Source organism: Coregonus lavaretus (assembly GCF_964263955.1).
Source record: "Coregonus lavaretus genome assembly, chromosome: 10".
Lineage (NCBI taxonomy): Eukaryota > Metazoa > Chordata > Actinopteri > Salmoniformes > Salmonidae > Coregonus > Coregonus lavaretus.
Genome location: NC_139997.1, coordinates 35,472,843 through 35,499,599, shown reverse-complemented (window position 1 = coordinate 35,499,599; position 26,757 = coordinate 35,472,843).

Sequence of the window (26,757 nt, the reverse complement as noted above, 5' to 3'; positions counted from 1 at the left end):
CTCTCTCTTCGTTCCCTCTTTCTCTTCTCTCTATCTCCATTTCTTTCTCTCTCTGGGCCTCTCTTTGCTATCTTACTCACTATTTCATCTGATGTAATTATGTACATAATCCAGCCAGGGCTCCTTTATGGGCTTGATAAATGCTTAAAGACCAGCTATGATACGTTAGATACATTCCTCTGGGGTCTGGTGAAGGGAAACTCACTGCACTGACTACTCTCTTCACACACACTCTGGCTCAGACAAGTTCCACTCTCTAACCCTTGTTAATGGGACACAAAGTCAACCAAAATGACAAAAGAGTACGATGGAATGGTCGCTAGACACTGATCTAAGGTCATTGTTATGTATCTTTCCCCTTAATGGTTAAGATTTGGCCTGGTTAACCTGATCCTAGATCTATGTTTATTAAGGGCAGCTATGGACAACACAGAAGCCCATCAGTCAAACTAACCAGCTTAGACAAGAGGAAAGAGAGGATGAAAAAATGACATCCTTCAAACATTCAGCATTCAGCCATCAGAACAGCAGGGCTAGACTCAGTAAGAGGTTTGCTTTGTTTCTACTGTATCACCTGAGGTGAAAACCACACCAATGAGGCGCATGATGCATTTCTGAGTGCTGCTGACTGACTGACTGACTGACTGGTGGGATGGGGAGCAGTGAACAAAGTCCCTGGCACCCTCCCACTGTGCACACACTGTTGTTAAGTGTTGGAATGGGATGGGTGTGGGAATGGGACTTATCCTGCCAGTGGGAAGCATTCCCCTCATCATCTGCCGTCAGACTCAATCAGGCCTCATATCCTCCTCCTCTTCTTCTCTCCTCCTCTCCTCCTCTCCTGTACTCTCTCCTCCTCTTCTCCTCTCTGCCATACCTGTCGTCCCACAGCAGGAGTCTGTTAAATGATGCAGGAGCAGGCAGACAGAACTCTCACATGGGAAAGCCAATGGCACGTAAAAACAAGTGGGCAGGATGAACATCATTCTGCCTACTCAGCAGGGCCGGAGAGGGGGCCTGTGAGAGGCTCTAGCCCTGGGAGAGGACACAGAGTTTTGTCGGGAAAGGACTGAGAGAAAGAGGGGTGGAAGTGACTTCCTGTGAACCTGTGTTAGATGAGATGTGTACAGTGGGCAAATGTCAACACGCCCCCATGGTACGCCTCTTTGTCACTTCCCCCCTCTTCCCCCCTCCCAACACCTCTAGCTTCCTTCCCCTCTACCCCCACGCACCCAGTGATGTAAAGTACTTAAGTAAAAATACTTTTAAGTATTACTTATTTTTACTAGTTATATTTTTGAGAACTTTTACTTTTACTCCACTACATTCCTAAAGAAAAGAATGTACTTTTTACTCCATACATTTTCCCTGACACCCAAAAGTACTCGTTACATTTTGAATGCTTAGCAGGACAGGAAAATGGTCCAATTCACGCACTTATCAAGAGTATATCCCTGGTAATCCCTACTGCCTCTGATCTGGCGGACTCACCAAACACAAATGCTTCATTTGTAAATTATGTCTGAGTGTTGGAGTGTGCCCCTGGCTATCTGTCAATTTAAAAAACAAGAAAATTACATTTACTTTTGATTCTTAAGTATATTTAAAAACAAATACTTTTAGAATTTTACTCAAGTAGTATTTTACTGGGTGACTTTCACTTTTACTTGAGTCATTTTCTATTAAGGTATCTTTACTTTTACTCAAGTATGACTATTGGGTACTTTTTCCACCACTGCACACACCTTACCTAACCCTAACCTCTTAGCTAGATACAGTGATGTGCTGTGCTGAGCTTTAGTCCACACTCACATAACAAAAGGTTGTTCCCTGCAGAGCTGGCCAGACAAGGCAAATCATGGCTCTGTTAGCGCCTGAGAATCAGCCTCAGCCATGCAGAAAATATGCACGCACACACAAACACACACACACACACACAGACACTCACTCTCCCTGAAGTACGCACACACAGTCTCACACACACCAGTGCATTTCATAACATCCGTGCTTTAAAGGACAAGGCCGGTGGGAGAGTGAGTGAGCAAGAATCGATGGGGAAGCTGTGTCTCTGTCAGAGAGGTGAGGTGAGCGGGGGCTATGCTCCCTACCTGGCTCCCTTCTCTACATGGCCTGGCCTAACACAGCCACTCAGCCAGAAGACAGACATACACACACAGTGCAGACACACAGCGCAAGACACACACACACACACACACACACACAAGTGCAAAGACAAACACACAAGTACACACAGTGTAAAGGCACACACACACACATTCACAAACAACACATGACAAGCCAATAAAGAAATATAGCTGTAAGCAGCAATGAACGGGGTTCACAGGATGACAGAAAGGAACCAAGATCAGTTGGATAACAACGCAAGTAATCCATCATGTAAGAACTATCTTCCTTTATGTGCAATCAGTGAAAGCATTACGGTGTTTGTCTTTCAAAACCACAAGGATGACGCAACTGAAGTTTAGTCTAGTGCTGTATGATAAGTTGATAGGCCACTGTGGAGTGGATTTACAGTGGTTTAAATGGACATGTAATTTCAGATTTTTGATTTGTCAATAACTCAGCCATCTTTTGACAAATCTCTTAGCTTTTCTCAAACTAAGTTAAGACGTGTACCATGGGCCTACATTTCAAATGGTGACATTTGGTCCTATGGTTCATGAGAAGAAGATTTCTTTCCATATTTGTTTTCAAATTCTAGCATATTAGCATTGGTGCTAATATGCATCTACTGGTATACTGTGGCCATCTTTAAATGCATCAACATTATTTTCTCAATTTCTTTAGGGACTATTGTGATGAGCCAAAGACCACATTTGGAGTGAATTTGACTTTAGTCCATGAGAAGTCCATTATTTTAAGCATTAACATTGCATAGTCAAAAAAGTGAATTGTTAATAGTTTACTTATTTTTTATATATCAATGCCAAACTTAACATTCATCATGATAATGTCTTTGATAACCCTAAAAAGTTTCAAGTTGATAGGCCGTTGTGGAGTGGATTTACAAAGGATTTACAGTTGAAGTCGGAAGTTTACATATACTTAGGTTGGAGTCATTAAAACTCGCTTTTCAACCACTCCACAAATGTCTTGTTAACATAGCTATAGTTTTGGCAAGTCCGTTAGGACATCTACTTTATGTATGACACAAGTCATTTTTCCAACAATTGTTTACAGACAGATTATTTCACTTATAATTCACTGTATCACAATTCCAGTGGGTCAGAAGTTTACATACAGTAAGTTGACTGTGCCTTTAAACAGCTTGGAAAATTCCAGAAAATTATGTCATGGCTTTAGAAGCTTCTGATAGGCTAATTGACATCATTTGAGTCAATTGGAGGTGTACCTGTGGATGTATTTCAAGGCCTACCTTCAAACTCAGTGCCTCTTTGCTTGACATCATGGGAAAATCAAAAGAAATCAGCCAAAATTGTAGACCTCCACAAGGTTGGTTCATCCTTGGGAGCAATTTCCAAACGCCTGAAGGTACCACGTTCATCTGTACAAACAATAGTACATAAGTATAAACACCATGGGACCACGCAGCCGTCATACTGCTCAGGAAGGAGATGCATTCTGTCTCCTAGAGATGAACGTACATTGGTGCGAAAAGTTTGCAACTGCACATGGGGACAAAGATCGAACTTTTTGGAGAAATGTCCTCTGGTCTGATGAAACAAAAATAGAACTGTTTGGCCATAATGACCATCGTTATGTTTGATGGAAAAAGCGGGAAGGCTTGCAAGCCGAAGAACATCATCCCAACCGTGAAGCACGGGGGTTGCAGCATCATGCTGTGGGGGTGCTTTGCTGCAGGAGGGACTTGTGCACTTCACAAAATAGATGGTATCATGAGGAAGGAAAATTATGTGGATGTATTGAAGCAACATCTCAAGACATCAGTCAGGAAGTTAAAGCTTGGTCGCAAATGGGTCTTCCAAATGGACAATGACCCCAAGCATACTTCCAAAGTTGTGGCAAAATGGCTTAAGGACAACAAAGTCAAGGTGTTGGAGTGGCCATCACAAAGCCCTGACCTCAATCCTATAGAACATTTGTGGGCAGAACTGAAAAAGCGTGTGCAAGCAAGGAGGCCTACAAACCTGATTCAGTTACAACAGCTCTGTCAGGAGGAATGGGCCAAAATTCACCCAACTTATTGTGGGAAGCTTGTGGAAGGCTACCCGAAACGTTTGACCCAAGTTAAACAATTTAAAGGCAATGTTACCAAATACTAATGTGTATGTAAACTTCTGACCCACTGGGAATGTGATGAAAGAAATAAAAGCTGAAATAAATCATTCTCTCTACAATTATTCTGACATTTCACATTCTTAAAATAAAGTGGTGATCCTAACTAAAGACAGGGAATTTTTACTAGGATTAAATGTCAGGAATTGTGAAAAACTGAGTTTAAATGTATTTGGCTAAGGTGTATGTAAACGTCTGATTTCAACTATAAATGGACACGTAAAAATGTGTCAATAACTAAGCTGTCTCTTAACCAAACCCTTAGCTTTTCCCAAACTAAGTTAAGATATGTACCATGGGCCAACATACCAGTGTTCTTTGGTGTTAAAATGTCCTGGATGGAGGAAAATCTATCCTGACGGACATTATGAGTCCATGAGGCAAATTTGTTCAACATGAGGAATGACACCTAGATACAAAGTTTAAAGTCTCTGGGTCAAACAGGGGTGACGGATATGAGGGTTTCAGTGAGACTGCTTGTAACAGCGCCCTCTATAGGACAATTGGTGCTATTCTTTTTAACCACGTTATGGCCTCTAGTTTCCGTGAATTTTTTAAAAGAAAAAAGTTATCAATTTATGTTTCAGTTATTTGACCATGTCAACAACAACAAAAAATTCAGACAATAACAATAGGTATTTACAGCTTCACTGTTAATCCCTAATAAGCCATACAAGGACAAACTAAAAGTGAACAGACACAGACAAATTTCACACAAAAATACAGAAAGGTAACTAATGGGTACCTTCACTGTAAATAGGTATTACTATGTTAATACTACGGGACAGGGCCCATGTGTTCTAAAGTGGGGCAAAACAAAACACAGACAGTAGCTAATAGCAGACCCTCTCAGAAGTCCAGACAACCTGAACTCACTCACACACAGCCCACAGTGGGTGAACACAGGCAAACAGAGCAGACAGACATATGGACAGACAGACAGACAAAGAGCTGGGGGTCCCTGAAGCCATATCTCCCTAAATGACTGCATGTTAAGCCTCTCTGGGCCAGAATACCCTGTTAATGGAGCAGCTAGCCAGGCTACTACTCTACTCTGGCCTAGTGAATAATGAATGGTATGGGGGTCCTGTTGTCCACTTACTCAACATACAGTACATTCAGTATAGTGTCCAGCATGGGATGGGATAGGGTTGCCCACAAAACATGGGAAATGGGATCAGGTCAGAAACAGTGGGGAGTTTGGGGGAGGAGGGGGGTCTTCAGTCTTGGGCGTCCAACTAAAATAAAGTATTCGATGGGACAACATTTGGGTGCGGCAATGAGACCAAAAGGCAGAGATGTAAAGTAGCTAATTACAACTACTCTCGTTACTGTAATTGAGTAGCTTTTCCAAGTACTTGTACTTGTTTTAGTATTTCTCAAAGTCAGTAATTTTACTTCAACTTGAGTAAAATGTAATTTAAGTAACAGATGTAGGATCTTAATTTGAGCCAGTTTGCTACAGCAGGAATATAATCCTGCAGCAACAGGAAATGTGAATTATTGTGTGGTTTGTAATTAATGGACATTTTTCTAGGGGTTGATTCAATCTGTCTGAAATTTCAAAATGGGAATTACAAACTTCAGAAGCTTTTTTAAACCTCAAATACACAACAAGGTTTACATGAAATGCATTGTATGAATGTTCTCCTGCAACAGGATGGTCAAATTAAGATCCTACATCTGTACTTCTACTTGAGTAGGATATTTTAGTACTCTTTCTACCACTGGTGAGTGAGTGAAAGAGGGAGTTTGTGAGTGAGACAGGAGTGAGGAATGGAGGGTGTGAGTGAGTGAGTGAGTGAGTGAGTGAGTGAGTGAGTGAAAGACTGTGAATGGCGGAGCCCGGCGAAGCACGAGGCTAGCTAACCCACTACCTGGACCAACAAAGCTAGCTAGCTAGCGGGTAGCTACTGGTAACTTTTAGCAACTGTGGATAGTTGTTTCCAATGTTATTTCACGCTTAAGAGTACCTGTAATTGAGCCAGCTAGCTACCTACCATTCAGCTGTTTTTCTAACCTCATTATCCGAGGCATTAACGTTAGGTGGTTGGTAGCTGCTGTACTTAATTACAGCTACTGATTGCAGTCTGCCACCCAGACAGCTGGCGTCGGGTAAGTTTGGCTTTATATATAGCTTGGGCTTTGTCGAGTAAGGCTTAAACTATGTATTTAGATTGTAGTTAGGTATTATAGGTAGGCATCGTGGGCTGTATATTATTAGGTATTATAGGTAGGCATCGTGGGCTGTTGTGGGTAGTTATTGTAGGTTAGCATTGTATTCGGCGGTGCCGGGTGTAGCACGAAGCTAGCTAGCTAGCTAACTCACCTCCTGGACTAGCTGGCGAGTAGCTATTAGCAACGGTAGCAACTAAATACAATATCCTTTTAGCCAGCTACATTTGTTCGCGGCGCCGCCGTTATTCAAACAAAGTCAACACAGCAGCCATTGCTAGCTAGCCAACACGACCAGCTAGCTGTACTGTAGCAGCTAAATACAATATATTTGTGCTAGCTAGCCAACGTTTAATTATTGCTGCGTTATGAAAGGAACTAGACACGGACACGAATTATCTGTTTAGTGTGTTAACACACTATTGGTAGTTTGTTGTAACCAAGTATTGGTGCTAAACTGTGTGTTATTGGATGCTAGCATGCTAGTTAGCTATAGCGTCATAGTTAGCTAGCTGAATAAAGTAAGTTTTTATTTTATTTTTTTATTTCACCTTTATTTAACCAGGTAAGCCAGTTGAGAACAGGTTCTCATTTACAACTGCGACCTGGCCAAGATAAAGCATAGTAGTGCAATAAAACAACAACACAGAGTTACATATGGGGTAAAAAAACATAAAGTCAGAAATACAACAGAAAATATATATACAGTGTGTGCAAATGTAGCAAGTTATGGAGGTAAGGCAATAAATAGGCTATAGTGCAGAATAATTACAATAGTATTAACACTGGAATGCTAGATGTGCAAGAGATTATGTGCAAATAGAGATACTGGGGTGCAAATGAGCAAAATAAATAACAATATAGGGATGAGGTAGTTGGGTGGGCTAATTTCAGATGGGCTGTGTACAGGTGCAGTGATCGGTAAGGTGCTCTGACAACTGATGCTTAAAGTTATTGAGGGAGATAAGAGTCTCCAGCTTCAGAGATTTTTGCAATTCGTTCCAGTCATTGGCAGCAGAGAACTGGAAGGAATGGCGGCCAAAGGAGGTGTTGGCTTTGGGAATGACCAGTGAGATATACCTGCTGGAGCGCAGACTACGGGTGGGTGCTGCTATGGTGACCAATGAGCTAAGATAAGGCAGGGATTTGCCTAGCAGTGATTTATAGATGGCCTGGAGCCAGTGGGTTTGACGACGAACATGTAGTGAGGACCAGCCAACAAGAGCGTACAGGTCACAGTGGTGGGTAGTGTATGGGGCTTTGGAGACAAAACGGATGGCACTGTGATAGACTACATCCAATTTGCTGAGTAGAATGTTGGAGGCTATTTTGTAAATGACATCGCCGAAGTCAAGGATCGGTAGGATAGTCAGTTTTACGAGGGCATGTTTGGCAGCATGAGTGAAGGAGGCTTTGTTGCGAAATAGGAAGCCGATTCTAGATTTAACTTTGGATTGGAGATTCTTAATGTGAGTCTGGAAGGAGAGTTTACAGTCTAACCAGACACCTAGGTATTTGTAGTTGTCCACATACTCTAGGTCAGACCCGTCGAGAGTGGTGATTCTAGTCGGGTGGGCGGGTGCCAGCAGCGTTCGAGTCTATTCCTTGAAACATTGACCCGCTGTAGTTCACAACAATTCTAATTTCTAAAGTGGAAGTTGGGAGAGTTTTATTCGGGTGGTTCAGTGAAACAATTATAGTTTCTGAGGTGAAGTTGGGAGAGTTATATTTGGGAGTTTTGGTTTTTACTCTCTCCTTTCCCAGATGTTTAGTTCATTTCATTCCGATCTCCTCTGCATTATTGTAGCCATTTGCTACAGCCTGTCAACTATGCCTCTGCCTATCCCTGTTCTCTCCTCTCCGCACAGGCTACACAAACGCCTCACACCGCGTGGCTGCTGCCTCTCTAACCTGGTGGTCCCTGCACGCACCCCACACCTGGAGTTCCAGGTCTCAGGCAGCCTCTGGAACTGCCGTTCTGCTGCCAACAAGGCTGACTTCATCCCAGCCTATGCTACCCTCCAGTCCCTCGACTTCCTGGCGCTGACGGAAACATGGATTACCACTGAAAACACTGCTACTCCTACTGCTCTCTCCTCGTCTGACCATGTGTTCTCGCATACCCCGAGAGCATCTGGTCAGAGGGGTGGTGGCACAGGAATCCTCATCTCTCCCAAGTGGACATTCTCAATTTTTCCCCTAACCCATCTGTCTATCTCCTCATTTGAATTCCATGCTGTCACAGTCACTAGCCCATTTAAGCTTAATATCCTTGTCATCTATCGCCCTCCAGGTTCCCTTGGAGAGTTCATCAATGAGCTTGACGCCTTGATAAGTTCCTTTCCTGAGGATGGCTCACCCCTCACAGTTTTGGGGGATTTCAACCTCCCTACATCTACATTTGACTCATTTCTCTCTGCCTCCTTCTTTCCACTCCTCTCCTCTTTTGACCTCACCCTCTCACCGTCCCCCCCTACTCACAAGGCAGGCAATACGCTTGACCTCATCTTTACTAGATGCTGCTCTTCTACTAATCTCACTGCAACTCCCCTCCATGTCTCCGACCACTACTTTGTATCCTTTTCTCTCTCGCTCTCCTCCAACACTACTCACTCTGCCCCTACACAGATGGTAATGCGCCGCCGCAACCTTCGCTCTCTCTCTCCCACTACTCTCTCCTCTTCCATCCTATCATCTCTTCCCTCTGCTCAATCCTTCTCCCTCCAATCTCCTGATTCTGCCTCCTCAACCCTCCTCTCCTCCCTTTCTGCATCCTTTGACTCTCTGTGTCCCCTATCCTCCCGGCCGGCTCGGTCCTCCCCTCCAGCTCCGTGGCTTGATGACTCATTGCGAGCTCACAGAACAGAACTCCGGGCAGCGGAGCGGAAATGGAAGAAAACTAAACTCCCTGCCGACCTGGCATCTTTTCACTCCCTCCTCTCTACATTTTCTTCATCTGTTTCTGCTGCTAAGGCCACTTTCTACCACTCTAAATTCCAAGCATCTGCCTCTAACCCTAGGAAGCTCTTTGCCACATTCTCCTCCCTGCTGAATCCCCCCCCCCCCCCCTCTCCTCTCTCTCTGTGGATGACTTCGTCAACCACTTTGAAAAGAAGGTTGACGACATCCGATCCTCGTTTGTTAAGTCTAATGACACTGCTGGTCCTGCTCACACTGCCCTACCCTATGCTTTGACTTCTTTCTCCCCTCTCTCTCCAGATAAAATCTTGCGACTTGTGACTGCAGGCCGCCCAACAACCTGCCCGCTTGACCCCATCCCCTCCTCTCTTCTCCAGACCATCTCCGGTGACCTTCTCCCCTACCTCACCTTGCTGATCAACTCATCCTTGACCGCTGGCTATGTCCCTTCCGTCTTCAAGAGAGCGAGAGTTGCACCCCTTCTCAAAAAACCAACACTCGATCCCACTGATGTCAACAACTACAGACCAGTATCCCTTCTTTCTTTTCTTTCCAAAACTATTGAGCGTGCCGTCTTTAGCCAACTCTCTTGCTATCTCTCTCAGAATGACCTTCTTGATCCAAACCAGTCAGGTTTCAGGACTGGTCATTCAACTGAGACTGCTCTTCTCTGTGTCACGGAGGCTCTCCGCACTGCTAAAGCTAACTCTCTCTCCTCTGCTCTTGTCCTTCTAGACCTGTCTGCTGCCTTTGATACTGTGAACCATCAGATCCTCCTCTCCACCCTCTCCGAGCTGGGCATCTCCGGCGCGGCTCACTCCTGGATCGCGTCCTACCTGACCGGTCGCTCCTACCAAGTGGCGTGGTGAGAAGCTGTCTCCGCACCACGTGCTCTCACCACTGGTGTCCCCCAGGGCTCAGCTCCCTATACACCAAGTCACTTGGCTCTGTCATATCCTCACATGGCCTCTCCTATCATTGCTACGCTGACGATACACAACTAATCTTCTCCTTTCCCCCTTCTGATAACCAGGTGGCGAATCGCATCTCTGGCAGACATATCAGTATGGATGACGGATCACCACCTCAAGCTGAACCTTGGCAAGACGGAGCTGCTCTTCCTCCCGGGGAAGGACTGCCCGTTCCATGATCTCGCCATCACGGTTGACAACTCCATTGTGTCCTCCTCCCAGAGTGCGAAGAGCCTTGGCGTGACCCTGGACAACACCCTGTCGTTCTCCGCTAACATCAAGGCGGTGACCCGATCCTGCAGGTTCATGCTCTACAACATTCGGAGAGTACGACCCTGCCTTACACAGGAAGCGGCACAGGTCCTAATCCAGGCACTTGTCATCTCCCGTCTGGATTACTGCAACTCGCTGTTGGCTGGGCTCCCTGCCTGTGCCATTAAACCCCTACAACTCATCCAGAATGCCGCAGCCCGTCTGGTGTTCAACCTTCCCAAGTTCTCTCACGTCACCTCGCTCCTCCACACACTCCACTGGCTTCCAGTTGAAGCTCGCATCTGTTACAAGACCATGGTGCTTGCCTATGGAGCTGTGAGGGGATCGGCACCTCTGTACCTTCAGGCTCTGATCAGTCCCTACATCCAAACGAGGGCATTGCGTTCATCCACCTCTGGCCTGCTGGCTCCCCTTCCTCTGCGGAAGCATAGTTCCCGCTCAGCCCAGTCAAAACTGTTCGCTGCTCTGGCACCCCAATGGTGGAACAAGCTCCCTCACGACGCCAGGACAGCGGAGTCACTCACCACCTTCTGGAGACATTTGAAACCCCACCTCTTTAAGGAATACCTGGGATAGGATAAAGTAATCCTTCTACCCCCCCCCCCCCCCCCCCTAAAAAAAATAATAAAATAAAATAATAGATATTGTAAAGTGGTTATCCCACTGGCTATAGGGTGAATGCACCTATTTGTAAGTCGCTCTGGATAAGAGCGTCTGCTAAATGACGTAAATGTAAATGTAAAAATGGGGAGTGAGTGAATGTCAGCCAGCCCCATGGACAAGTAGCTAGTAACAGAGGGGTGAATGAGGGATTGAATGGGTGAAAAAATCTGAAGAGTCTGAAGTATATTGAAGTCTGGCAACTTTATTGTTTATGCACCTTATTTTGTATTCCTTTTTTATTTATCAATACATTTTAATTGCTTTGAATATTTACTTTATTTGGAAATGTTAATAGTATATTTTTGACAAATCCTTATTTTTTTTACACTTAGTTCTTAACGTTACTGTACATCCATTTCCTCTCTTCCTTTTTCAATTTAATGCATGGAAAAGATCGTGTCTAACAATGTTCAGGTAACCTTAGAGAAATTAGCAAATTATGAAGTTAAATGTTTTTATTTTAAAAGTACCTCAATTACTTTTTAAATGAGCTACTTTTTACTTTTACTTTAGTAATTTCTTTACACCAGTAATTTTACTTCTAGTTGAGTAAAATGTCATTAAGGTAACAGTACTTCTACTTGAGTAGGATATTTCAGTACTCTTTCCACCCCTGTCAAAATGGGATGTTTAATAATACAGCATGATAAGACTTCTGTATAACTGTTCACATACATTTGGCAGGGGTGGAGTTTTCTCCCGCATTGATCTTTGCAGCAATCAAATATTTTCTGATAGTAAGACAAGGCAATGTTTCTCACTGCTAATTGTCTTGTTACTGTATGTTGTCCTAGTGAATTCAAGCATTAATGAACGGTGTTTGATGAGACACAGTGGCTCAGTATCCTTTACTGAGTGTTTCACGATCACACTCAATAACTGGTCATTCACACTCACACTGACCCCAACAACATTTCTGAGGTTAGTAGTCTGTTTTCGGGAAAGTACAGTACCAGTCAAAAATGTGGACACACCTACTCATTCAAGGGTTTTTCTTTATTTTTACTATTTTCTACATTGTAGAATAATAGTGAAGATAACAAAACTATGAATTAACACATATGGAATCATGTAGTAACCAAAAAAGTGTTAAACAAATCTAAATATATTTGAGATTTGAGATTTTTCAAAGTAGCCACTAAAGTAGTAGCCTTGATGACAACTTTGCACACTTGGCATTCTCTCAACCAGCTTCATGAGGTAGTCTCCTGGAATGCATTTCAATTAACAGGTGTGCCTTGTTAAAAGTGAATTTGTGGAATTTCTTTCCTTCTTAATGTGTTTGAGCCAATCAGTTGTGTTGTGACAAGGTAGGTGTCGTATACAGAAGATAGCCCTATTTGGTAAAAGACCAAGTCCATATTATGGCAAGAACAGCTCAAATAAGCAAAGAGAAACGACAGTCCATCATTACTTTGAGACATGAAGGTCAGTCAATCCGGAAAATTTCAAGAACTTTGAACGTTTCTTCGTTCAGTCGCAAAAACCATCAAGCGCAATGATGAAACTGGCTCTCATGAGGACTGCCACAGGAAAGGAAGACCCAGAGTTACCTCTGCTGCAGAGGATAATTTCATTAGAGTTACCAGCCTCAGAAATCGGCAATTAACTGCACCTCAGATTGCAGCCCAAATAAATACTTCACAGAGTTCAAGTAACAGACACATCTCAACATCAACTCTTCAGAGGAGACTGTGTGAATCAGGCCTTCATGGTCGAATTGCTGCAAAGAAACCACTACTAAAGGACACCAATAAGAAGAAGAGACTTACTTGGGCCAAGAAACACGAGCAATGGACATTAGACCGGTGGAAATCTGTCCTTTGGTCTGATGAGTCCAAATGTGAGATTTTTGGTTCCAACCGCCGTGTCTTTGTGAGATGTAGAGTAGGTGAATGGATGATCTCTGTATGTGTGGTTCCCACCGTGACGCATGGAGGAGGAGGAGTGATGGTGTGGGGGTGCTTTGCTGGTGACACTGTCTGTGATTTATTTAGAATTCAAGGCACACTTAACCAGCATGGCTACCACAGCATTCTGCAGCGATATGCCATCCCATATGGTTTGCGCTTAGTGGGACTATAATTCGTTTTTTAACAGAACAATGACCCAAAACACACCTCCAGGCTGTGTAAGGGCTATTTGACCAAGAAGGAGAGTGATGGAGTGCTGCATCAGATGACCTGGCCTCCACAATCATCCGACCTCAACTCAATTGAGATGGCTTGGGATGAGTTGGACCGCAGAGTGAAGGAAAAGCAGCCAACAAGTGCTCAGAATATGTGGGAATTCCTTCAAGACTGTTGGAAAAGCATTCCAGGTGAAGCTGGTTGAGAGAATGCCAAGAGTGTGCAAAGCTGTCATCAAGGCAAAGGGTGGCTATTTGAAGAATCCCAAATATATATATTTGTTTAACACTTTTTTGGTTACTACATGATTCTATATGTGTTATTTCATAGTTTTGATGTCTTCACTATTATTCTACAATGTAGAAAATAGTAAAAATAAAGAAAAACCCTTGAATGAGTAGGTGTGTCCAAACTTTTGACTGGTACTGTATGTTTTCATTTATGGATGTCCATCATCCATTTCGTATGATATTTTACGAATTACAATTCATACGTACAGTACGTTACGAATTTGCAATACGTATGATATGTTACGAATTACAATGTGTTGTGGCTAACGTTAGCTTGGTGGCTAGGTGGCTAACATTATCTAGGCTAGGGGTTAGGGGTTAGGGATAGGGAAGAGCTTAGCTAACATGCTAAGTAATTGCAAAGTAGCTAAAAAGTAGTATGCTGTTGCAAAGTTGCTAATTAGCCAAAATGCTAAAGTTGTCCTTGTTGTGATTCGAACATGCAACCTTTAGGTTTCTAGATGTTTGCATTACATGCCCATCCATCCTCCCTCCCCGACCAACCTCCCTCTTAAGTAACCTTCTGTCTTATGTAACCATACTAAACGTAACATATCATTCTAATTTGGGTGTCACAGATTTACGTTTACTATGTTAGGTCTAGTCTTTGGGTCAAACACTTAACCTTGAGAAACAATATCAAACAGAGAACCTGGTGATAGACAATGAGAATGAGAGAAAGAGGCAGAGAGATTAGGATGGAGAAAGAGGCAGAGAGATTAGGATGGAGAGAGAGAGAGAGAGAGAGAGAGAGAGAGAGAGAGAGAGAGAGAGAGAGAGAGAGAAATAAATAAAAAGAGGAAGACAGAGAGACAAAGAGACAGGGACATAGACATAGAAAGAGACAGAGTCAGAATGAGCGAGACACAGAAAGGGAGAGATAGAGAGAAGATACATAAAATAAGAGAGATAAAACCCCTTTATACCCAGAGACAGAACCCAGTGCTTCCATTCCCTGTTGTCATCTATTCCATCTGAGTCAAAGTGTCCCCTTTATGAAGCCCTCCACAGCGCTAATGATCCTAACGATGACTGGAGAAATAATTAGCCTCATCAGAAGGATTTTCAAAGTGTTTAGATTAGCTTAATTAGCGCTAGCCCGCACCATTGCTACCAACCCCTGCCGCAGCACACACACACACACACAGTCCTCCAGACACTCCCCTAAGACCCAGTCCCTATCTAGCGCATTAACGCAGCTGAAAGAGCAAGAAAATCAGCTTGTTTTAAAAGATAAATGCTACTGTGTAAATATATGTCCAGAAGCCATCCAGGGAATAATCAAGTTTTAATTTAGCTGCTAATCTAATTAGCTGCTGTGATGCCCAACAACCTCCCTGAAGTAATTTTAAAAGGAAGAGGGAGAAGGGTTCTGCATGCAGAAAAGGAACTTTCTTTAAAATCCCCAGTAGGCCCTTTCAGGTTTTTCTATTTGAGTAGATATCAATGTGTGTCTAGGATAATGGTGGTGTTTGGTGGATGAATCACGCTTGCCTGATGATTAACCTTGCCTGAAACCCAAATACATGTGTTAGCTCCCCAAGGCCCTGGTTGCAGTCAATTCAAAGATCCATGAAGCTACAACCTTCTATTGCCTACTACAGCTATTTGAGAGCATTCAGCATAACTCAGTGGCACCCACATCGTTATTACAATGTAAATTCTTCACAACAAAAGAAAATCGAATTTCAAATTGTCTGATTACAATAACCATGACCCTTCCAGATTATACAATCCATCTGATTAATGTGGAGATAATTGTAATAATGATACAATAATGAAGAGCAGACATTTGCATACTTTGTCACGTGACAGGGCAGCCTGGCTGGTACCAGGGCTCTTCGGTGGCGGATGGCTGCTTTGGAATGCACAAATCAAAGGCTTGGGGTGAGCGGATAGGGGTGTGTGTGAGTGAATGAGTGAGTGAGTGAGTGAGTGAGTGAGTGAGTGAGTGAGTGAGTGAGTGAGTGAGTGAGTGAGTGAGTGAGTGAGTGAGTGAGTGAGTGAGTGAGTGAGTGAGTGAGTGAGTGAGTGAGTGAGTGAGTGAGTGAGTGAGTGAGTGAGTGAGTGAGTGAGTGAGTGAGTGTGTGAGTGAATGAATGAGTAAGTGAATGAATGAATGAGAGAGTGCAAGAGAGCGAGAGAGATAGAGAGAGAGAGAGAGAGAGAGAGAGAGAGAGAGAGAGAGTGTGTAGGGAAAGTACAGTTCACTCTTACTATGCTTGGCTCTAGCAGGGCACAGGGGGACGTGATTGGAGTGTGAGGGTGGTGGGGGGAGGTAGGGGGGAGGTAAGGGGGGAGGAGAAGGAGGAGGAGGTGGGTTGAGGCGCTCCAACACTTGCCACTCAGTCCTCCAACGAGGTGGCCAAGGGCTTCATTAGAGGGAGCTAGAGGCTGACCCGTCTACCGTGGGGCGCGGGCCGGGGGGGTTGGGGGGCTCTCCTAGCGCCCATAGCTCTGCCGAGCTGCTTCTCCCCTGGGCTCCCCTGCCCGACCTCCCGGCTCTCAACATGGGCCAGAAAAATCAACAACGCTCCCCTTTGAAGCGTCTTCTCTTCTGTCTGTCTTTCTCCGCTCCCTTTCTCTGTGGACCTCATGAATCATTCATCCTAACCCCCCTCCTTCACCCCTCCATCAGCCCTCCCGACACTTTCCCCCCCACTATTTTTGAGGAGGGTCTGCCTTTCAAAAAAAGAAAAAAGAATGGGAGATGAAAAAGAAAAAACAAAGGAGGAAGGAACGCCCCATTCAAGGAAATGTTTGACAAATTACTTTGCTGTTGATTTGGTAGTGGGGAGAATAAATCAATGCAGAAGCCACGATATCCTCCCTACCCCACTATGCATTCAATCAGCTACAACTAATGAGCAGGAGATGGAGGAGCAAAGGAGGCTCAAATGAGGTAAAACAACACAGAGAGATGAGAAGCTGTGTGTAGAATAAAGGAACAGTGATTCCCAGATAAATCAATTAGGCCGGGTTATAATCTGAGGAGAGTCATTAATTTAATGGAATAATTGGTTTGGAGATGAAGCAGCTAATTGCAATGAGGAAACCAAATGTTTTACATGAAACAGAAATAAATGACTCTAGATAGGCCACATGATATAGTATCTAGGAAAGAGAATCTGGGGACAATTTCAAAGATGGTCTTTTATTTTTCATATTTCTCGTACTGAACACTTCTAGGCCCTGTGTGAAGAGAGCCACTGTGAAATGCAACGAATGTGCTCAACGTTCCGTGGCCGTGAAGTAAAATAGAACACCTTTTCTGTTTACAAGAACTGGGAAAAAAGACAGGGATAAAAGGAAAAGTTAGTTTGTGTAGATGTGTTTGAAAAAACCTGGCTTCCCCAATGAAATAATTATGGTTAATAAAAATATAAAAAAGGAAAGTTTTGCTAAAAGGGGGTCTCATCAGCGAATGGGAAGGGAGGAGTGTGTTGACTTTGTCACATGGAAAATGTCCTATGCTACACAAATGTAAACAAACAAGCTAATAACAGGGATTCAGCACCGTGGACAGTGGAAGTTCAGCACCACAGGACAGTGGACAACTCAATTTAAATCTGAGAAGGGGCAGGAAGTAAGCCTGAATCACATGTGCTCTGTTTGCATAGACTGTTCATTTTATTTCAAACTTTTCATTTAGAATTTACTTATATCCAGTTGTTTTCACGGAGCAGGACAGTGTTGTATGGAGGCCTATGGGCCTTGTAATAAATGAAAAGAGCCCATTCACTCTCTCAGCCTTAGAACGTTCAAAAGCTCCTTCGAGATAAAAAGGTTATTCTGATTCTGCTGATAGTGTGAAGAGGATATGTGTGGTGTGATTTCTGGTACACAGTCTCTGCACTACGAGGGTATGGCACAGGCTTTGGCTGAGACATCTGAGACAACTCAGTAAGAAAATACCACAGTCTGGCTCACAGCATGATGGAGACAAAGATGGCCAAAGAGTCCAAGCTTATCAAGTTTGAACACGCTTCCAACTAGTGGCAGCACTTCAGAATCAAAATGGTGGCCCACCCCAGTATCAGCTAATTATAAACATCATACTGCTGTCTCCCCCTGTCTCACTCCCATCCTTCCCCATCTCCCCCGTCTCCCTGGAGGAGCCAACCTAAGATCTTCTGACATGTGAAGGAGCAGCACCATCTGGTTCTATAGGGGCAGTGGTTAGAGCAGGCGGCTGGGTGGTTTTGAAGCAGGATCACACTGGGTCCAATTCTGGGTTTAGGGGTTTCTTATAAGATCCGGCTCCAGGTTTTGGGAGAGCCCGGTCTGGGAGCCTTGGCGGGGTCATCCTGGCACATGAGGAGTCGGCTCGGGACGCCGCTGGGCTGTTGCTTGGCAATGCTGTTTACCACACGTCTTTTAAAAAGTGTCCCTGATCTGGGGACACACCGCCTGCCTCCGAGAAGAAGTCCTCTTGATTGATGTGTGTTTTCTTTCTCTTGATCAGTGATTATCTGAGATAAATAATTTAAAGTACTAAAAAGTTAATAAAGAATAATATCTTTCCATTTGAGAGCTGTCTTCTGAGAAGAGGAACGCATGGTTGATAGATGGATAAAGGTGAAGGAAGGGTGGCAGTAAGAGTGTGTATGGGAAGATGGGAGGGAAGAGGAAAGGGAGGATGAGAGAATGAGTAGTAGGAGGAGAGGTGTGGCTGCAAGGACCAGGGGAACCAGGGCCCTAATTGGTACTTAAACACCCCGAGTTGAGTAGCGCTGAGCAGAACTGTTGCTATCATAAGAAATTGATGAATTAACTGAGAGAGAGAGTAGGAGAGTGTGGGAGAGGCCTCTAAATCTTTTAAGAGGATAACTTACTTGGGCAAAACAGCTGTTTATGCATTATTTGTGCGGCGAGCCATTTACCAGCGTTTAGGATGAAACCAAGGCCCGGGTTGCAGGAGTTGCCCGCAGGGAGAGAACTGGGTCTGGGAAGACCCACAGCCTATCATTTACAGATAAGAAAGGATGAAAAATTAATTTGCTGGTAGTCATTTTAAAGACTTCAATATTGGCCTGTCAGTCTGTGGGTTTCGTTTAGTGACAAACAGCCGAAGAGGGACCGGAGAGGAGAGGAGGGGTGGGGGGATGGAGAGGGGAAAAGAGGGACGTTATGGACAGGACGGCGTTCCCTCCCCAACCTTCTTTCTCTTCAGGACTGTTGATGTGATGTTGGCTTCACTTTGATCTGTTTAAAGTGGGCTGAACTGAGATATATTGACGCAAGATAATTGTGGTGTTCTGCCCTACCTCTCACACACAACCACACACACACACACTTCTAAACACAAACACCCGTCATTCAAGTTTGAAGAAACATCTTGTTCTGTGAACACATTCTAAATACCCTTAGATAACCTAAGAAGATCAAATGGGATTAAATAAGTATGGCACAAAAGTTTACAAACTTGACTTTGCGAGTGTGTGCATGCATGTCTGCGTGTACATACACACCTGTGCATGCATGCATGCTTGAGTGTCTTTATTTCTCCATCCGTAGTACCTTCTCGTTATGTGTGTCTTTATTTCTCCAGCCGTAGTACCTTCTCGTTGTGTGTGTCTTTATTTCTCCAGCCGTAGTACCTTCTCGTTGTGTGTGTCTTTATTTCTCCAGCCGTAGTACCTTCTCGTTGTGTGTGTCTTTATTTCTCCAGCCGTAGTACCTTCTCGTTGTGTGTGTCTTTATTTCTCCAGCCGTAGTACCTTCTCGTTGTGTGTGTCTTTATTTCTCCAGCCGTAGTACCTTCTCGTTGTGTGTGTCTTTATTTCTCCAGCCGTAGTACCTTCTCGTTGTGTGTGTCTCTTGGTGCATGTCACCTGCCTCTCTCTTCCTTGTCGCTCTCTCCTCTCCTCCCTGTCATGCTGCTGAGTGCCTGAGGGCTATAGTCAGCTCGTTGTCAGATACCTGTGATCCTGATAGAGGCTGATGGGGAGAGCTTTGTGTCTGTTTGTTTACCTAAACCACTGGAGGGGTCTCTCACAACCACCTGGGAGTGACCAGACACACAGACACACAGACACACACACCTTAGAAGCTCCGCAGGCACTCACACCTACAGTATGGCTTAGACACTGCGAGGCAGAGGAAATACAGCTACTGGACTGAACTGATGTTGAATTCTTTGAAATAAGGACCAAAAAGTAGGCTTCGATATTATATAATTGATCATTCTTGAGATGTTTCTACAACTTGATTGGAGTCCACCTGTGGTAAATTCAATTGACTGGACATGATTTGGAAAGGCATACACCTGTCTATATTAGGTCCCACAGTTGACAGTGCATGTCAGAGCAAAACCAAGCCATGAGGTGGAAGGAATTGTCCGTAGAGCTCCGAGACAGGATTGTGTCGAGGCACAGATCTGGGGTAGGGTACCAAAACATTTCTGCAGCATTGAAGGTCCCCAAGAACACAGTGGCCGCCATCATTCTTAAATGAAAGAAGTTTGGAAACTGAGAAATCGGGGGAGAAGGGCTGTGGTCTGGGAGGTGACCAAAAACCAGATGGTCACTCTGAAAGAGCTCCTGAGTCCCTCTGTGGAGATGGGAGAACCTCCCAGAATGACAACCATCTCTGCAGCACTCCACCAATCAGGCCTTTATGGTAGTGGCCAGACGGAAGCCACTCCTCAGTAAAAGGCACATGACAGCCCGCTTGGAGTTTGCCAAAAGGCACATAAAGACTCTCAGACCATGAGAAACAAGATTCTCTGTTCTTATGAACCAAGATTGAACTCTTTGGCCTGAATGCCAAGCGTCACGTCTGGAGGAAACTTGGCACCATCCCTACAGTGAAGCATGGTGGTGGCAGCATCATGCTGTGGGGATGTTTTTCAGCGGCAGGGACTGGGAGACTAGTCAGGATCGAGGGAAAGATGAACGGAGCAAAGTACAGAGAGATCCTTGATAAAAACCTGCTCCAGAGCGCTCAGGACCTCAGACTGGGGCAAAGGTTCACCTTCCAACAGGACAACGACCCTAAGCACACAGCCAAGAGAATGCAGGAATGGCTTCGGGACAAGTCTCTGAATGTCCTTGAGTGGCCCAGCTAGAGCCGGGACTTGAACCCGATCGAACATCTCTGGAGAGATCTGAAAATAGCTGTGCAGCAACACTCCCCATCCAACCTGACAGAGTTTGAGAGGATCTGCAGAGCGGAATGGGAGAAACTCCCCAAATACAGGTGTGCCAAGCTTGTAGCATCATACCCAAGAAGACTTGAAGCTGTAATCACTGCTAAAGATGCTTCAACAAAGTACTGTGTAAAGAGTTTGAATACTTATGTACATTTGATATTTCAGTTCTTTATTTTTAATACATTTGCAAAAATGTCTAAAAAACAGTTTTTTCTTCGTCATAATGGGGTATTGTGTGTAGATTGATGAGGAGAGAAACAAATACTATTTAATCAATTTTAGAATAAGGCTGTAACGTAACAAAATGTGGAAAAAGTCAAGGGATCTGAAAACTTCCCGAATGCACTGTATAGAGCCATCGTTGCATGGAACTCCGTTCCATCTCATATTGCTCAAATGAACAGCAAACCTGGTTTCAAAAAACAGATAAAGGAGCTGTGAGGGGAACGGCACCTCCTTACCTTCAGGCTCTGATCAGACCCTACACCCAAACGAGGGCACTACGTTCATCCACCTCTGGCCTGCTAGCCCCCCTACCTCTACGGAAGCACAGTTCCCGCTCAGCCCAGTCAAAGCTATTTGCTGCTCTGGCACCCCAATGGTGGAACAAGCTCCCCCACGACGCCAGGACAGCGGAATCACTGACCACCTTCCGGAGACACTTGAAACCCTACCTCTTTAAGGAATACCTGGAATAGTATAACAGTAATACTTCTACCCCCCCCCCCCCCCCCCTCCCCCAGTGGTGGTTGTCCCACTAGCTATCCTAAGTTGAATGCACCAATTTGTAAGTCGCTCTGGATAAGAGCGTCTGCTAAATGACTTAAATGTAAAAAATAAAGCAACACCTCATGGCACAACGCCTCTCCCCTATTTGACCTAGATAGTTTGTGTGTATGTATTGATATGTAAGCCACGTGTGCATTTTCTTTTTTTTTCCTTTTTTTAATGTAGTTATGTCCTTGAGCTGTTCTTGTCTATTAAGTGTTCTGTATTATGTCATGTTTCATGTTTTGTGTGGACCCCAGGAAGAGTAGCTGCTGCTTTTGCAACAGCTAATGGGGATCCTAATAAAATACCCCAAATTGCTGTGGGATTGTCGATCGTAGATCTTAAAATAGAACCAAACAGAGAACTGGTTCTCCCATAGTATGATAAACACACAACAGATCAAGTTGTCAATAGACCAAAGTGGGTTATAGACTGATAGATATTGATCAGGTTGAAATAAACTGAAATGTCCTGAGCTCTTTGAGGACACGGATTTAGAGGGCATCGTTGGGTGTATTTCAAATGTCACATTTCCATCTCACCTCACACTTTCCTCTTCCTCGTCTCTTTCTCTCCGTGGAAAGACTCCACATAATGAGAGTCCTAATGACCCCTTTGTCTGGAATATCATCATTCCTCTCGGAATACTCGGACCGTCAGAGAATCCCAGGGTGAGCTGTGATTAACCAGCAATTTATTCTGTGGCTGCAATTGAGAGGAAGGGGCTGAAATGGTAATGTGTTTAAATGTCAGTGGAAAGGTAAGGATCTCATCAACCTTTGGTCACCCAGCAGCTTTGAATATTCTTATTGGCGTCATGTATTAGTAATGAGATTTGAAAAGTAAGTAAAATTTAACCTTCGCTGTACCTGAAAAACCATGAATATTAACAAGGCCTATTATGTGTACATGATCTGAAAGAGTTTAACCCCCGCAGGCTCTCTCTCTCTCTCTCTCTCTCTCTCTCTCTCTCTCTCTCTCTCTCTCTCTCTCTCTCTCTCTCTCTCTCTCTCTCTCTCTCTCTCCCTCTCTCTCTCTCTCTCTTTCTCTCGCTCTCTCGCTCTCGGTTGGGGACAAGGAGAAGAGGCTGTTTGCCAAAAGGAGATGGTGTTTGCCGAGTCTCAGGGCTGGCCGTGTGGCTGCCTGGCGTGATTAAGGCTTTATCAAGGAGCAGGGCCCCTGAGAGGGACAGGGATTGACACATCTATCCACACAGACAACAAAGACAGGGACAGACAGGGGATGTTTGCTCTCTCACACACTGAGCTGTCACCACTTACCATATGCACACATCCAATCTGAATACCTTCTGTGATTGGGTAACAGACCGCTCTGTTTCGCTCATGCACTGAATATAGGAATCATCATATAAACGACCTTGGAGATATTGAACCAGGTCCATGTGTGTGAGTGCGTGCATGAGTGTACTTGCGCGCATGTGGCATAAAAGAGGACTGAGGGCCCCATGCTCCCAGGGGACCCTATCCTCCTCTTATCCCAGATAATGTCCACCAGCTTGGGCCCGTCTTCATGAAAGCTTGGCCTCCCTCTCTCTGCTGTGATCCTGTGCTAAGCCTGTAAAGGCCTTGCCGTTATTATCTGTCTGTTTATTGATTTGGAGAGGGATTCACTGCTGATCCTCTCTCATTAGCTGGGGATAAAGTCATAATCCTCCAACCTGGGGGTCATTCCTGTTCCATACTCTGCTGCTTTAGGGGGGTACTCTTTTCATGGTGATACCTCATATCCTGCTGTGTCTCGTCCACTTAGAAACTTACACTGCTGGGAGACTGGCACGCTGTCTGTCCCAGAAAAAATACAAATGTCACCAGTCAAGATGCATTGGTCTAATATTCATGACTGTATAAGTCTGTTTCTGTTTCTCTCTTCTTTTTTACTTTCATTTTCTCTCTCTCTCTCTCTCTCTCTCTCTCTCTCTCTCTCTCTCTCTCTCTCTCTCTCTCTCTCTCTCTCTCTCTCTCTCTCTCTCTCTCTCTCTCTCTCTCTCACGCCATCTGCCCATCCCTCTCTCTCTCTTTCTTTTTCTCCCTCCCTCCATTCAGTCTCTCCACCTGTCAATCAATCCATTTACTCTCTCTGCCTTTCCTCTTGTCATCCCAACCTTCCTCTGGAGGTCTCTGTAAACCCCCAGTTCATGAAGATGGGGATTTCTTCCTCTCCTCCTCTCCTCCTCTCCTCCTCTCCTCCCATCCCATCCTCTCCTCCCCCTCTCCTCCTCCGGGCGTATTGATCGTTGAGGGGCTGCACTCTCAATGCGGCTGGGCAGGCTGAGCTAGGCCTGCATCTTTCAGAGGGCCAATCGATACACTATTTTTCTCCTCTTCAAAGCTCTTTATTCGCAGAAACAAATGGGAGGGGGTGAGACGTGAGGTGGGAGAGACAGAGAGAAGGGAGATAGAGAGAGAGGGGAGGAGGAGGGGGTGAGACATGAGGTGGGAGAGACAGAGAGAAGGGAGATAGAGAGAGAGGGGAGGAGGAGGGAGGAGGACGTGAGGCAGTTCCTTCCCTCTTTATCCTTCTCTCTCCCTTACATGTGCCTTGCTTCAGGGTCGAGATGGGGAGGGGTGGAGAGAGGGAAAGAGGGGGTGAGAGGAGTGGATGGGGAAAGATGGAAAGAGGGAGTTTAGGGGTGTATGAAGGGGTTGAGGGTTTTGGGTAAGAGAGTTGGGGTAGATTCAGCCTAGCACAGACAGACAGGAATGGAGGGAGCTCCTGAGGAGAGGAACACACTCACCTGGGCTCAGCAATGGTCACGGACCCCTTTCGTCTCCCCTTGTCAACATACTTCAAGCTAAACACCCTCCACTCTCAGGATATTACAGTAATTTTCCACCTCCTCCTCCTCCTCCTCCTCCTCCTCCTCCTCCTCCTCCTCCCCCCTTTATCCTCCTCCTCCTCCCCCCTTTGTCCTCCTCCTCCTCCCTTTATCCTCCTCCTCCTCCCTTTATCCTACTCCTCCTCCTCTTCATCCTACCCACTTTGTCCTCCTCCTCCCCCCTTTATCGTCCTCCTCCTCCTCCCCCTTTGTCCTCCTCCTCCCTTTATCCTCCTCCTCCTCCTCCTCTTCATCATCCTCCCTTTGTCCTCCTCCTAATCCTCCTCCCCCCTTTATCCTCCTCCTCCTCCCCCTTTATCCTCCTCCTCCTCCCCCCTTTATCCTCCTCCTCCTCCCCCTGTTATCCTCCTCCTCCCCCCTTTATCCTCCTCCTCCTCCCCCCGTTATCCTCCTCCTCCCCTCTTTACCCTCCTCCTCCTCCCCCCTTTATCCTCCTCCTCCTCCTCCTTTCCTCCTCTTCCACATTTTTTAAGCCAGGGGCTGCTTTCAGTTCTACTATGAGTGCTTTCTCCCTCTCGATCTCGCTCTCGATCTCGCTCTCTCCCTCTTGTGTCTTTCTGCCAGAAAAGTGGTGTTTGGATCAAAGAGGAGTGGCGGGGCGCGGATGCCAGCGGAAGCCACGTGTCACGTCAGTTTAATGTTTTTATTCGGCTGTTTGAGAGCTGTGTCAATCTTCCTCTCTCGCTCAAGGACGAGAGGAGAGAGGGAATACAGAAGACGGAGGAGAGGAAAAGGCACAGGGATATGTGTGCTGCGGCTGAAGATGGATTTGTAAGGTTAAACCATAACCATTAACAAACAGGCAAAACAAAGCCCTCATTATTCTCTCACACAAACACACACACAGCACTGTACGGCCTCCCCTAGGAATAGGCTCAGTCATCAAAGAAACCCTGTGTGCATTAGTTACAACATAGGACTACAACACAACATATTCACTCATAATTGACTGAATGCATATCTCCAAAGGGCAGCACCTACGCTAATGAGAGTGGTGTACAAGAGAAAATTGTTTTCAAATAATGTATCGCCATTAAAATCAACTGCAACCCCCTTTTTAATCGTTTATGTAAATTACTGTTGACAGCACTCAGGGTTGCGATAACACTGGGAATCATATTTGTTGGGAGAGTTAAGATGCCATAAAAGGACCAGAATGCTTTGTGCTTTCTGTGCAGTGTCAAAACATTCAAACCACAACTGAATCCTTCTCTCTTAGAAAAATAAATATAAAACCTAACGGCTCAGACACACCAATAGCTTTTGCCGGCCGAGAGTACTTAGCACCTCTGAACAGAGTGCCGGACGTAATTTGCAAACCTAGTGCAAATCGATTTTACATGTAGAATCGTGCGAAAATGTCGGCAGTCAGACGTCCACCAGCGGGTAGTCCCTTAAACACATTGCGCTGAACAATCGGTAGACGAACGGGAGATTCGGTGTGATGTGTGCGACCCTTAACAGTGATCATAATGTAAAAATTGTATGTGCTTTTTACTTGCATCTTTGTTGGCTTAGGCCTATGTATGATCTTCCCTGTGATTTACAGTGTCAGAAACAATTATATTTTTGTGACATCTTTTCCGTTTTATACCCAAGGTTTTCAGTAATTTGATGCTCTAGCGAGGGAGATTGTTGGCTTTAATACAAATCATGTTTGAATCGTTACTTTAAGACCTCCAGCCCCCCCACCCCCTCTACCCACCGCCTCAGGAGGACGCAGATAATGAGCCCAGCTGGGGATTCAATCATTTCTACATCTGTTGAAAAATAAAGAGAAAAATAAAGAAAATAAAAAGAGAGAAATCAACTATTTCTTTCCCCCCAACCCCAAAAAAATCTAATTCATTTTGAGGATCTTTTTTTTTTGTTGCTCTGACTTTTTTGTGCTTTTTAAATTCATGGCCTTGAACTCCCTCAGTACCTCCATGCTTAAACTCACCCAACAATTTCTCCCCCTCCCTTGTTGGAAAATAAATAAATCCTTCTGATATTACACTTCTTTATCACACTCACACACTCTTCTCCATCTCCCCATCTTCTGTCTCCAAGGTTTTGGTTCTCTCAAATGTTTCTGATTTTCTCAAACAGCTTCTCCTCCTCTGAAAAAACACACACTTCTTCTTCTTCATGTCTTGTGGTGTGATGGGGTAGTGATCATCAAAATGGAGTCAGGAGGACAAAGACTCCAATCACAGGAAAACAACTCAATGCAAGGACTTCAAGTGTTAGTAGACGAAACACTGAGATAAGCCACTATCACACAGCTCTTTGAAGG